Source organism: Telmatherina bonti, assembly GCF_933228915.1.
Source record: "Telmatherina bonti genome assembly, chromosome: 9".
NCBI classification, from domain to species: Eukaryota; Metazoa; Chordata; class Actinopteri; order Atheriniformes; family Telmatherinidae; genus Telmatherina; species Telmatherina bonti.
The window spans coordinates 13,887,009-13,902,343 of NC_136627.1; positions in this window are offsets into that span (position 1 = coordinate 13,887,009).

A 15,335-nucleotide genomic window follows, 5' to 3' on the forward strand; every position below is an offset into this window, starting at 1 on the left:
TCGGCTCTCGTTGATGTTGGTGTTGACGAAGCAGTTATAGGTGGAGAGAGGTTCTCACCGATGATGGAGGGAATGTGATGCCGCTGGCTGATATGGAGCCCATGAGGGGAAGAGAAGGGGTAAGGGGAGCGAGGTAAGGGTGCAGTGTCGGCGTGGGGCAATGCTGAGGAAAGCCAGATGTGTCCTCTGTGGACAGGTGGAGGAGAGAAATCAGGAGAACAGAACAAATGGAAGAGAATGAAGCCAGAATGAGGGGAGGTGTGGATGTGGGAGAGGGCTGAAAGCGAAAGGGTCTGTTGAGCAACAGGGAGTCAGGGTGGGCTGCTGGGACCGGCAGCGGAGGGCACACGGGAAAAGTGTTTGAACGGGATGTGGAACAGAAAAGCTCCAAGAATCTTGGATCTTCTCCACAAGCAGCTCGTCCTCCCAGACCCTCAGTGATGAGGCAAACTGCGACACACAGGGAAAACAAGTATTTAAGCCACAGGACTGAATTTCTTTGCATTGACTATTATGTGGTTTAGTACGAAGCAGGAATAGCCAAACTCAGCCGAACTGGAACAATAACTGCTATTAGATAAGATCCAGATTTTGTCCTCCAGTTTTATTACAAGTCAAAGAGTCAGTCTGAGGGGATTTTGCTGGGACATGTCGTGCAACCTTCTGCAGCCTTTATCCTCATGTTTTCTATTTTACGCTATCAGTTGCATAACCTTTTTAGGTGCTTATCTTATTACAGCCATTTAATGGGAAGCATTTAGGGAAATTAAAAAAACACAAAAAACAGCATCCTGAGAGAAGGAGGCACAAAAAACAACTTTAAAAATAGAAATGGAAAAAGTTCAACCACTGAGAAGAATATTTACAACCCGAGAGCGTATGTCTCCAGAATGGAGCAAGTGTTCCTGCTGATTCAATTTAAAAGTTAAACCTAAATGACTGAACACACCTTTGATCTTAACCCCCGTTCGTCGTCTAACTTATTTACGTCTGTTAAATTCAGTATAGAAGAAAACAGCTTTAAGTAAATTATATCAGATTTTCAGGATAAAAAGTCACACACTCTAAAAATTCTTTCATGAGCTGCTTTAAACTGAGAAGTCCACTGAAACATGGATCAGAATGATTCCAGTGTTCGTCCAGTTTGTAACGGATGCCAGAATGGAGGAAGACTCAATTTATATGGAATGCCATAATCTTAATGAAGAACGAGTGTCCATCAGCTTTACATGACACGACATTCACTCATTGCCTGCATCACAGCGACATGCAAGCAAGACATCATCACACGTAAAAGAAGCACAATCTTCTGGATTTGCTTCTTGCATGATGTCACACATTGGAACTTTTCTCTCATATTGTTGAAGCTTCAAAGCTGTGAGGTTGAAGTAAATCAGCAGGAAAAAAATGCTTGGAAAATGTTATATTCTGCAATAATTATATTTTCTGCAATAAATGAACCGTATCGACTTTCAACCTGACTAATTAGAAAAGCTAAAGACCAAAAAAGGAAATAAAATGACTGAAAAATTACATTTGACCTTTGTCACAAGAGGAGCAAAAATCTGATAACTTCTTTAGATTTTAAATCTACTTTTCCAGGATTTCTAACTTTATCAACACTGCTTTAAAATCAAGATTAAAAATCTTAAAACAATCTCTTGTTACATTAAACTAAAGGATGTTAATCATTTTCTTATCTTCTGCTCCACAGCACCATGTTTAATATAGAAAGCGACATTAAGGTGATCCTTTCAAGATTGCATCTATGATTAATGGAAAAGTAATGAAATCCAAATTAGAAAATTAATTACAGACATTCTTTTGAAACATTTCTGATTAAATATTTAGATTTCATAACATCTAACAAAACAGTAAATTGAAAAGAAAAAGTTTTAGCCACCAGTAGTGTGTTTTATAAAAAAAATCCTCCCATGCAGATGTTACCTGGAGATGGTAAAAGAAGACAAGAGGAACTTGCAGCACCTAAAAGAAATGCAAAGAGCAGCCGCAACAACTTCCACTGAAAACTTAAAGAATCCTGAGAAACGGCAAAAAACTTGTCAGAGAAACAGCGTGCACTAACACATCAGGATGGCGCGTTTGCTCTCAAACCCCTCTCATTTCTCTCTCTCCCTCCCCTCTTGTCCCTCACTCTCTCTCTGACTTACCTCACGCACACTTCCACACATGCCCCGTTCAGCGACTGCGAGCCGTGCAGACATATGCACAGATGGATGCATGGATGCATGCACTCAGACAGCAGACAATGAAGAGCCCATGGTGCAGGCACAGACCTGCACATTACGGCATCAAGTTTGCACTGATGCTGTAATAACAAGCAGAAATGATGAAGTGCAGCAGCTCTGACACAGGACGGTCATGGCACAACTCTCACTAAAGCACACACACAATATAGACAGGGGAAGTCCTACCCTCAAGTTGTTTTTTGGTTTTGTGCTACTTGATACTTTTGTGCACACACACACACACACTCACACACACACACACACACAACACACACACAAACACTGTCAGACATCACTAAAGCCCTGCTGTCTTTTTTTTCCACAATTCCATTTTTCTTCTCCTCTTTGCTCTCTCCTGACACTCTTTGATCTCTTCCCTTATTTTCCCTCCACTACCCACTCATGCCCACCTGCTTTGAGCAGATAAAGCTTTTGCTGCTTTGCCCTGTTGCCACTTTTTTTTCCCTTTTGCACAATGTCCTATGTCTTCTAACCAGTAGTTCACTCCAATACATGCTTTCTCTTTCCAAAACTTAATAACTCTTTTTTGTAAAATATTCAGTATATCTCAGGAAAAAAATCCATTATTTAGCAAACTTCCATCACAACTTTGCATTAAAAGCTAGATTTTTATTCATTTTTATTTAAGCTTTATTTCATCAGGAAAGTCCTATTGAGGTTAAGAACCTCTTTCTCAAGGGAGTCCTGGCCAAGAGGCAGCTGGAGTTACAGGCAATGTACATGTTACCACTTAAATATTGACATCTCATCATTCAACACTTTGAATGGTGTCTGTTGTTTTAGACCTTTGCACCTAAATTGCTTACCCGAAATAAACTACATAAATAAAGTACATACAACCACAAGGTCTAGTTCAATGATTTTAGTCATAGTAAAGGGAACACACATGGGATGTGTAATTATTAGTACATCTTTGATTGGTGAGAAATAAAAAAGGTTATGCCATAGTAAAAATGAAAGACTTTACAGGCTCATCTGTAAGAATAAAAAGAAAAGAATTCAAATGATGCATCTAAACATCAGCTCTGATTCAGAATACAAGTTAGGTGAGTAAGTATACGCCCATCATATTCAACCTTTTAGTCATTGACAGTAAGTCTTTATCTCCAACAACGTCCAAAAAAGCTTTTTATAAGTTTCACACTTTAGTTGAAAAACTCTGGCATGTTAAGGGTTAATGTGCTGGCATGCTGTTTTGAAAAAGAGAATCAAATAGTGAAATCGTTGCATCTCCTTGACTACTAGAAATGTATTTGGTGTAAGGCAGTGGGAGGACTTGCTGTGAGTAACCAGCCTTGTTCGTTGTAACTACACTCCTCCAGGTTGTTGCCTCAATTAAAGCATTTTTCTCTTCTTGGGCAAAAGAGAAAACTCATTATACATGTGTATGTTCTATGTGTGAGATCAAATTGCTGCAAAACGGCTTTTCAGTGAAAATATTGTGGCAGAAGAAATATCCAGAATCTTGCCTTAAGTCAATATCTTTGATGAAAACTCTGCTTTACGTAAATATGAGGCCGCATGTATAAAAAGTTTGAAAAGTTCATTCTCTAAATGGCCTTTGTGAGTAATTTATGACAGAAATCGTAACATTTTTGAGTGAATAAATCAGCGTTTGGGCAGCGATTCTTAAGTTTCTAGCTGAAAAGGAGGCCCCCCTGAAGTCTTAAGCTATAAATCTGAGAGGTCATGAGATGATGATTAATGGAAGTTAAATACAACAAAAGCAAATTTACATTCATATGTGCTATTTTCTGAAGTATTAATGATTTTTTTCCCCCCTCTGGGCCTCAGCTCTTTAAATGAAACCATCTGATGGAGATCATATCTTTATGGAAGGGCAAACAACTCATGATAAAAAAAAAAAAAAAAAAAGTCCCATTTACTCCATGGATTTGGGGAAGGGGAGGGGTGTTGTCTCTTAAAAACAGTTTAAACTGGTTTTATTTAGAGATTTAAAAAAAAAAAAAAAAAGTCATTTGAACAGAAAAAAAAATGCTGCAACTTTCCATCAAGACAGTGACAAATAAAGTCTTTCAAATGAATCAAAAGCGTGAAGAAATGCAGGCCAAGAGTTGGCTAAACATTGCGTCCATGTTCACAGAGCTCTCACGCATGGCCGTGTTATGTAAACTATATTTGCAATCACACAGCCGAGTTAGAGCGATTGTCATTGCTGCCATGTCGAGTGAGTGATGGGGTTATACTTCATGATGGAAGCCCAAAGCTCTCCCCTCCTCGTGAACTGTGTATCGGCTCGTGGTCAGGTTTCCTCTAAAAATCCCACAGAGATCTGTAAATGTGCCTGCTCAGTGTAACTCTCAGGCAAAAAGCAGCTCCAAGTTATGGGCTCAGGGGAGGCTTTTGTAACTCTGCTATTTTTAACACGTGCCAACACCCTATAGTACGGACGTCAGAAGTAATGTGCTTATCACAGTCTGTTTGGGGTGGTGGTGGGGGGGTTCCTGAAAAACTTTGGAGTCTTGACAGCTGAACACTTTTAGCACTAATAGCAAACTTTCCTTTTCTGTTAAGAGTCAAATCTCCATGTGACATTAATGTGCTCATAACACAGACAAATGGAAAGAAAAGGAGTCTAATCTAACAGTCGGTCCATTCATTTCACAAATTCTTTTCTTTTCTTTTTTTTTTTTTTTTTTTCTCTTGTCCAGCATTTAAGCAGGCAAATTGGATTTTCTGGATGCTGTGTTCTGCTGGGCAACTTTACTTTGCCAAGGAAAGCATCATAGATATAATGCTCCCCTTGATATTCTGGATTTTTATTTGATTCATTTTTGCATAATTGTTTGTATTACATAGTTTGTACTACCGGAGAGGACAAAAGAGGGACAGAAAGAGGTTCGAAAAGAAGAGAAAACAGAAGACACCTCGTAGAGAGAAAGAAAGACTAATTATTTTCTTGGACATAACCAGGAAAAAATTGAGGACTCATATTGAAATGATCAGAGCAGTTAATCCCACAAACTATATTTTGCATACTTTACCATTTCCTGTCTCTTCACATCCACACCAGTGTGGATCTGTGATTGGCTCACATCTGCCCATCAGTCTGGCTGACCTACTGATACATCTTATCAGTCTATCCGTAAAAAAAACCCCACATGAACAATGTGGACATCCATTTTCCCCTCTAAGGTTGTACACATCAGGACATTATTAACAGACTTACAGGTCTTCAGGTCGTGGCATCCACAACGTAACTTGACTAAGACAACATAGAACACCATACCCTTTTTTTTAATTCAGCAGTTTTCACAACCCCTCTTTTAGCAGCAAAGACTTACAGTAATTGTTTTCTTTATGATGTTATCAGTTTCTCACATCACTGGAAAGGAATTTTGGCTCGTCTTTACAGTGCTGCTTTAATCCACTGAGGTTTATGACATTTAAATATACGCAGCTCTCCTAAAGTCCGTCCACAGCATTTCAGTTGGGTTGAACTCTGGACTTTTACTCGTCATGTCAACACCTTCTTTCTTTCCTTTCTTTTGTAGATTTTCTGTTTGGGATTTTCCAATTGCATGGCACAATTTCAGACTATTAGACAGATATGCCTCACATTTTGACCATAAAATACCTTGGTAAACAGAAGAAGTCTCGGTTATTCTAAGCTCCTTTGTGGCTGCAAAACAAGCCCAAGTCATTAGCTTTCCACCACCGTGCTTAGGAGTCAGTAGAAAAGGGGACCTGGCATCACAACCCCTCCAAACAAGCCATACTTGCTTAATATTTTTCTAAATCTCCCATTACGATCTTTAACATATATCATGCTACTGAGCCTGTAGAGCCTGAAATAAATCTCTGGATTTGTACAGTTTCTCTGAGCATCATGGTCGGACTTTGGGGTGAACTTAGACTGATAGACGCCAGAATGTTTTAGAATAGCCTTGCAACCCTTCTTAGATTAATTCCTGCTGATGTCTTTCCTCCTTGACACTGTGTTAACGCACATCTTAATGTACCACATCTTGAAACTGCTAAAGCCGCATCTTCACTGCTTGCACTGAAGATGATCAGTTATTAGGTGTATTTGATAAGCAGCACATGGCTGCTACTTGTCATTTTAATCGCTATGGAAACAGTAAAGGTGGACTTGCAACAATGAAGGTCAAAATTAGTTTGTCTTAAAACATGGGAAGACACAGACACAGAGGTACAGACGCCAGGAAAGAACAAAACAAAAAGAAACATACGCTTCAGTGAATATTTAGGGGCACTCTGACATTTTGAGGAATGCAAACCATTTGATCGTAATTAACAGGTTATTCAGAGGATACACAAACACGCAAGGAGACAAAGACAGCCTCGACAGAATCTGCTTCAAGTCTCTTTTAATGAAATTCTTGCTTTCTGCAGCGCTCCACAAGCTTGGACTCTATTTTGTTAGAGCTTATACTGAGCTCTGGCTAATTGAAAAATAAACAGTGGAACCAGACATGGGCGTAAACCCCCCCCCCCCCCCCCCCCCCCCAAAAAAACCCATTTAGTCTTTAGCATGAAAGCCCATGTTGCCAACACATCTGCACAAACAGCTCATAACTAGCCAGAGGAAGTTGTAGTGCTTTTAGAGGAAACTGCTCCCAAGAGAAAAGGAAAAACGCTTTTGAGTTTTGTGTGTTTTAAACGGAAAAGGCTGCCTGATAAGCAGATATGAAAACACATTTTGGGAAAGAACATTTTCAGCTTCCTGTCTTAAAGTAGAGATTAATTCTACTGAGAAGCTGAACAAGAAGTTGGGAAACAGGCAAACAGTAACGTGGTCATTGGCAGACTATAACCTTAAGCTTTAATCATAACTGTGCAAAATCTCCTCCACGTTGTCATTTTTATTCATTAATTCTTATACAGCTTCCAGAAACATTACTACTTACTATATGTTCTCTTATCTGCAGGAATAACTGTGGAACATTACCAGCTTAAAGGACATCCACTCAGGGTATACCCAAGTTATTGTACAGGACTTATGTGGTACCAGATATAACATGTCTATAGGAGTCCATGTCTCAACCAGTCAGTCTGATTTGTTAGCAAAAGAGAGGTCTGCTCGAGATCAGACAAGTGGTCGTCAAGTTTTAAAATAGTTCACAAAATGCTAACATCCTTCAAACCTGGATACCACTTTTTTTTTTTTAATTAAATCAACATCATTCCATCAATGTCAGCTTCAATGTCAGTTTTCTTGAACATGATTTGACATCTTGTGTGAATGGTTTCTAAAGATGTGAATAAACAAAAATAAGTAGATCCTGCTTATTTACCCTTCCTTATCTATTTTTATGTCCTAATGAAGCATCAGATATGATGTTGACAGAAAATGACAGTTATTAAAGAAAACTGCTCACGTCACTTTCCAAATGAAACTAAATTAAATTAAATTAAATAAAACAATGTAAAAAGACGAATAACCATTATTATAAGTATAAGGTACATATTTACATTAAATATTTTGAAGATTATGTAGATGCAAGAAATAATTAGACTGACTAAGTGAAACTGGCTATGTTGGCATCTTTCATCAGATGAAATGAAAAATACTTTATTAATCCCCAAAGGGAAATTCAGTATTGTAGTATATAATAATAATTAATTTGAGGAGGTCTTGTTCCAAAGGCTGATGGCAGGAATGATCTTCTGTATCTTTCAATTCAATTCAATTCAATTCAACTTTATTTATATAGCGTCAAATCACGGCAATGCCATCTCAAGACGCTTTACAGACAGAGGGGAAAACATAATGAAGGCCAATTCATAATAGCCTATATAAGGAAACCAACAGATTGAGTTGAGTCCAACTCAATCTCCCATCCTGAGCAAGCACACTGGCAACAGTGGGAAGGAAAAAACTCCCTTTTAACAGGAAGGAAACCTCCGGCAGAACCCGGCTCAGGACAGGCAGCCATCTGCCTCTGCTGTGTGGGGGGAAGAGGACAGAAAGACAACAGACAACAGGAACTGCTACTCCCGGCCAGGGAGACCTGCTGAGACAGGAGACATACATGTTAATGATGCAACACTGTTATGGGGGGGGAAGGGGGGGGGGGGGGGGGGGGGGTAAAAGAAAGAGATAAAGAGAAAAAGAAAGAAGCTCAGTGTATCAGGAAATGTCCCTCAGCAGTCTAAACCTATAGCAGCATAACTAAGGGATGCTAACCATCCCTAGCTATAGGACTTATCAAAAAGATAAGTCTTCAGCCTAGTCTTAAAGGTGGGGAGGGTGTCTGCTTCCCTAACACTAACTGGGAGCTTATTCCATAAGAGAGGGGCCTGATAACCAAAGGCTCTGCCTCCTGCTCGGCTCTGAGACTCTAGGAACCACAAGTAAGCCTGCAGTCTGCGAACGAAGTACTCTGCTTGGTATATAAGGAACAATGAGGTCTTTGATATATAGTGGTGCCTGGTTGTGGAGGGCTTTATATGTAAGGAGAAGGATTTTAAATTCTATTCTAGATTCAACAGGCAGCCAATGAAGAGAGGCTAAAACTGGAGAAATATGATCTCTCCTGCTGGTTCTGGTCAGGACTCTGGCTGCAGAATTCTGGATCAGCTGAAGGCTTTTCAGGGCATATTTAGGGCAGCCCAGTAATAGAGAGTTACAGTAATCTAGTCTCGAAGTAACAAAAGCGTGAACCAGTTTTTCTGCATCACTCCGAGACAGAATGTCCCTAATTTTGGCTATATTACGTAAATGAAAGAAGGCTGTTTTAGTAACCTGCTTAATATGTGGACCAAAGGACAGGTCAGGGTCAAATATTACTCCAAGGTTTCTCACTGTAGCACTGGAAGCTAAATTAATGCCATCCAGGTTCATTACAAAACCGGAAAATTTAGAGTTTTTCAGATCCAACGAGAATTACTTCAGTCTTATCTGAGTTTAAGAGGAGAAAATTTCTAGACATCCAAGTCTTTATGTCTATGAGACAATTTTGTAGCCTATTGGGCTGATTTGTTTCATCTGGTTTAAAGGATAAGTATAGTTGAGTATCATCTGCATAACAATGAAAGTTTATTCCATGCTGTCTAATAATTTTGCATAAAGGGAGCATATATAGCGTGAAGAGTATTGGTCCAAGTACAGAACCTTGAGGAACTCCATGACTTACTGTAGTTTGGGAGGAGGACTTGTCATTTACATGAACAAACTGAAGTCTATCAGATAAATATGATTTAAACCAGCTTAACGCTGTACCTGTAATTCCAATCACCTGTTCTAGTCTTTGTAACAGAATGTTATGATCGACTGTATCAAATGCAGCACTAAGATCAAGCAAGATAAGTACGGACACAAGTCCTTTGTCTGAGGCCATAAGAAGGTCATTAGTAACTTTCACCAATGCTGTCTCAGTACTATGATGAGCTCTAAATCCTGACTGAAACTCCTCGCATAAATTATTTCTGCTCAGGTGGGCATGTAGCTGAGCTGAAACTATTTTCTCCAGAATTTTGGACATAAACGGGAGGTTAGATATAGGTCTATATTTTGCTATCACCTCTGGATCCAGAGATTGCTTTTAAGGAAAGGCTTGATTACAGCAGTTTTAAATGATTGTGGTACATATCCTGTCACTAAAGACATATTGATAAGATTTAGTAGTGATGTATTAATTAAAGGGAAAATGTCCTTAAAGAGGCTCGTTGGGAGAGGGTCTAAGATACAGGTGGATGGTTTAGATGAAGCTATTATTTTAGTTAATTCAGAGGGTTGGACAGGACAGAAACTATTTAGACACAAGTCAGATCCTGGTTCTAAGGATGCTTCGGAGACCACAACAGGCTCAACATTATAGGTAGAAGGAAGAGTATTGTGAATTTGATCTCTAATAGTGTCAGTTTTATTCCTGAAAAAATACATGAAATCATCACAGCTAAGTGAGAAAGGAATACATGGCTCCACAGCGCTCCGGCTCCTAGTAAGCCTAGCTACAGTGCTGAAAAGAAACCGAGGGTTGTATCGGACTTGAAGAAGCCTCTCGCTGAACACTTTGTTATTTCATCACTGTGTTGTGGAGAGACAACAAAGTGTGTTCAGCTAGAGGCTTCTTCGGGTCCGATGAGTTTATAACAAGCTGTGTTTCTGCTTTTCTGCTTTTTATACAAATGGTATTACAATTAGTCTTCCCAATCATGGGAAATAGGTCTAATATTGAACATAATAATTACTCAATTTCCTGTCGATAAACACGAAAACATCATTATGTATGAAGTTCCCAGAGAATATTACTTGTGTCCAACCTAACTCAGTCATCTCCTCAGACTCTACCAGCCAAGTCATCTTGTGGGAGCTCATGGTGCCTTGGGAAGATCAAATGGAATGGATCCACGAGTAAATATCAGGATCTTGTGGAGGAGTGCCAGTCATGAGTGGTGCACACACTGTGACACTGTTGAGGTGGGCTGTAATGGCTTTGTGGACAACTCATTTGGCAAAGCTCCATCAGAGCCATATGCTCCAACATCAAAATGCTGTAGAAAGAGCCACAAGATGGCTGTGGTCAAGGTGGGGAGACCCTTGGACTGGATGCAAGTCAGGTTCATGCCAACCCCTGCTGTGATGCCTCGATCTGATACAGGAAGACCTAAAACTCCAAAAACAGCAGCAGCTCATGCAAACTAACGTTACATATATACCATCACTCACTATCATAACAAACCACATTCAGCTGTTAAGACACAAACTGACAGAAAATAAATAACGAATAAAATAAATAAACATATAAATAAAAACAAAATCATAACAGCAGTAAGTGTTGTTTTGTTTGTTTCTTAATTGATTAGTTGCATCTTTTCTCAATGGCTGTCCAGTGGATAGCTTGTTGTGGTTGCAGTTAATGACAGCAATACCTCTGCTAATTATGCAATGCTTTTGTGTGTGTATGTATTTATAGGATGCTAAGATGTATTTTTTGGGTGTGTGACTTATCAAAGAGGATAAACTCCAAGTTAACAAAAAAAAAAAATCACATTTGCATTGATAAGGCTGAAGTAGGGGTGCACAAGTTCAGTCCTTGAGAGCTACTATCCTGCAACTTTTAGATGCTTCCATTCTCCATCAGACCTGAAGGAAATTCTCTCATCCACAAGTAGTTCAGCTCTGCAGAAGTCTGATAATGAGACATTCATTGATTCCACTATGCTGGAGAAGGGATGCATATAGAAGTTACAGGTCAGCAGCTCTTGAGGAATAAACTTAGGCATCCCTGGTATAAACCCATCTGTGAAAAGGTCATTAATCTTGTGGTTGCCATGATATTTAATCTAAAATTCGAGTTGATTGTGTAAGGTGTGTTTAAAAACAACTGGAAGCTTAGAGAGTGACCTGCAAAATCAGAGAATATCAACATCAAAGTTGGTGTATGCGCATCGTGTTGCTAGTTAGTCATTGGTCCTGCTTGAAAACTTTTCTGCAAAAGTCAAGACCTATTTTTAAATTTTTCCCCTATTCTCAAGGCCATTTTTTGAGGCTGTAGAGGAAAAAATAGTAAAAGAATAAGTTCATGTAAAAAGGAACACAAACATACTCGTGGTAAAACTCTGCCACCTTGTGGTGAGAATCTTTTAGCCCAAAACTGCAAATGTCTACCTTTAAATGCTGAGTAGTCAAACTATCGTCAATGAAAAGAAGAGGGGTGCCTCTTGTAGAAAAAGACAAGCGTAAAACTTGAGGGTTATCTGCCAATTTCAAACATTTTATTTCTCAACCTCTGAAGTTTTTTTTTGTTTCAGTGTTACTTTCCTCTCCTCTTTACCATATGATTAAACAAATAAAGGCACCATTTTCAAACAAACACAAGTTTGAGGCTCAACATCCTACCCGCACCTTTTTGAATGACATAAGCTCTCCTTTGGGATTTCTCAGCATCTTATTTCTTCACCATGAGATGTGCCACCATTTAAACTGGGGCATTATTAAAGACAGACTTTAAGCTTAGCCGGAATGATGGCAGGTTCAGCATGTTAACAAACTTTAGCTAGCGAGCTGACTGTGATAAATTAAATTTGATCAACCAGCTGAGATATTGCAGAATTTTCTCAGTACTTGTTCTTGATTTAACACAAACTAAGCTACCTTATCAAACACAAATGTTTGTGGTCTTTTTTTCAAAATCAAGATATGTTTTTTCAAGCAACCTGGAAAGATCGAGTAACAGGAGCACTGATTACGAAACCGGTCCAACGGGGTCAGAGGAAGTGATGCTGTTGCTATTTTGTGTAACCTCTACAATAAGCTGCAAAAGCCATGCTTTTCCAGAAATAATGTGGCTCTCAGCAGCAGAGACAGAGCATGTCTAAGACTCTGCTGTGAAGGATATTTCCCAGGCAGGCTCAAGTTGTGAACACTCATTAACCATGTGAGGAAAGATTACTGGAGTATAAACTATGCATTATTTGCAGCTCTAATTAAGAAAACAATTTCTGTCCTCTGGAGATCTTTAGACTGTCAGTAATACTGAGACTCTATGGAAAAAAGCAGCACAGGGCACGAGTTGATGGGTGATTGTGATTTGTGGTAATTATTTTTGGATTTCCCTGAAATCTGAAGAGCCTAATGTCTGCAATTTGCACACTCAGTTGAAGAGCAGCAGCGGACCTCTTGATCGGTGCCGGATGGTAAAATCTGAACAGTTGTAACCCCACACTGACCTTTCATTTAAGGAGAACAGATTCAGACAAGAGAATAACTATTATAACTAATTTTCTTCATTGTCAAACTGTTTTACAAAACTTGACACTTCAAGAGAGCAACTGTAAACAAAACTCCCAAGAGATAAAGATGGACGACTGATAAAGTGCTTCTCATGAGCTAATTAATTACACACACAGAAAAATTCCTTTCACTTACAACAATGCTTCTCCATGTCCAGAACACATAGATCTTACAGACTCTATGAGGAGGTCTTACCTTGATGTTTTTTCAGCAGGACGGTCTTTATTTTCCAGAGTGTCTGTTAATCTACAGTCCAAGACGTCGCCTATCAGCACTGACTAAACCCAATCACACAAATCCCACATGCATTGGCTTACAGCAGGCCGTATTCTGCTCTGACTGGCTTAAGACACAAACACACATACTCCCTCTCACACACACTCTCACCCAAACAGGATCCGTGCCCCTAATCCAAGGCTCCTTGATGAATGTTTACAAAAGGGCAAAACACATATGGGGGAACTGATTGTAGAAAAATGCAAAATGTAGAAAATCTGCCATCACAAAAATGAAGATGTAAGATTCAAGGTGATTATTTAACTCTCGGGCTTGTCTGTGCCCTGGTCTAACTAACCCATTTACAGCCACCTGCAAGGTACTGTGCCAAATGGCAGCATGCCAGATGCAGTGGTACATCTACTTAGCCTTCATTGTGTGTGTGTGTGTGTGTGAATGAAAGGTAAGGAGAAGGATAAATGTAAGAAATAAAAAGGCACCATACTGAGCAGGAACAGAAGACAGTTAGACTGACGTTACAATCACTCCTCCTTTCTCTCATCACTAGAAAGCATCCTGACTCCTTTGCCTCTGTTTGAGTGTTTGAACTTCATTCCAATCAGTATCAGCTGAAGCAGGTTAATCCCCATCGCAACACACAAGCATTCACACACACATACTAATTACTGAGGAGTGGAAAAAGAGGGGGGAAAAAAATGGAATGCAATTATGAGCCCGGGTGTGTGATGACTGGTTCTGTATGTTTCAGAGATGGGCTAATTCTTCCTGTCAGACACAAGGAGCTGGTACATGGCAACTGTCATAAGACTTATTTTTGACGTCAGAACTTGTAAGCCTGAATGGACGGGTTGACAAGTTCACAGGCCTGCTTTGTTCTATGTCTCATACCTAAAAACACGTCAACAATAAGCTTTTCTGGGTTGCATTCAGGAGCAGAAGCACTCAGTAATGCTTTTTATGGCTTTTAAAACAGTGAGCACGTTTTTGTTTCAGTATATAACGTGAAATCTGAGTGTAGACATTACAGGTCACTAACCTCAGAGTAAAGCCAAGCAGACGGATAAATAAGTTATATTATTCAATGGAAGTGTTATTTAATTTTCTTTTTTAAAATAAACGCAGAAATTATTACAAATGTTAAAAGAAAAACGTATTGTCATTTCAGCCCCACTTTTGTGACTGGAGTCTCACTTAAACAGTGATTATTTACCTTTACTGGCTAATCCCTAACTAAACATCTGCTTGTAAAGAATGCAATCAACTCTTTATGGTGACACTTGTGTAATAAAAGCATCCTGGCAGATGTTAAAGGGGCTCCTTTACCGAAAAAAAAAAAAAAATACAAAAGCTAATCAAGACATTTGCTAGAAGCAATGCCAATGATTTTATAGTGAGTGCATGTAGCAGAGTGTAGCTCTTCGACTGAGCAGCTGTCCCATCTATAAAACGTACAGCTCCTTGGAGCAGCCTTGACCCAGATTCATGTTCTCTGTCCCAGGTTTCTGACATCTTTCCTGTCCAGTTGCTGTCAAATGAAGGCCACTTGAGCCTAAAAAAAAAAAAAAATTAAAAAAATTATATATATATATATATATATATATATATATATATATATATATAAAATCTCAGGACTATGTAGCTTATATACTTAACTGAGACTTTAAACATGGCCCTGTAATACCACATTATGCCACTAGATGGAAAAGTGGCTAGCCTGCTCTTGACCAATAAAGATGGAAAACAAAGCACAAAAAATGTAACTAAAGCTAGATATTTCTAAATAGACATGCAGTTTAAATGTTGGTATAAATTCTTACTGTGATGTAGTTCCTGGTCTGGGTATACAATGAAAGCATTATGGGTTTAGGATGAAATAATCTAATTTTCCCCCAAAACCCTTTTGTTAATGCTTTGGAAAAGTGGTCACACTGCCTTGCATTTTAGTCTCAAATGATATTTATGAGCATAATATAGCAAATACTTACACATTTCTTCACTCTATTAAAACAAAAAAAAAAAAAAAACTTGATTTAAAATGACCACAAAACACACACACACACACACACACACCTTTCAACGAGCAGCTGTTTCATTAGGATTTTGTT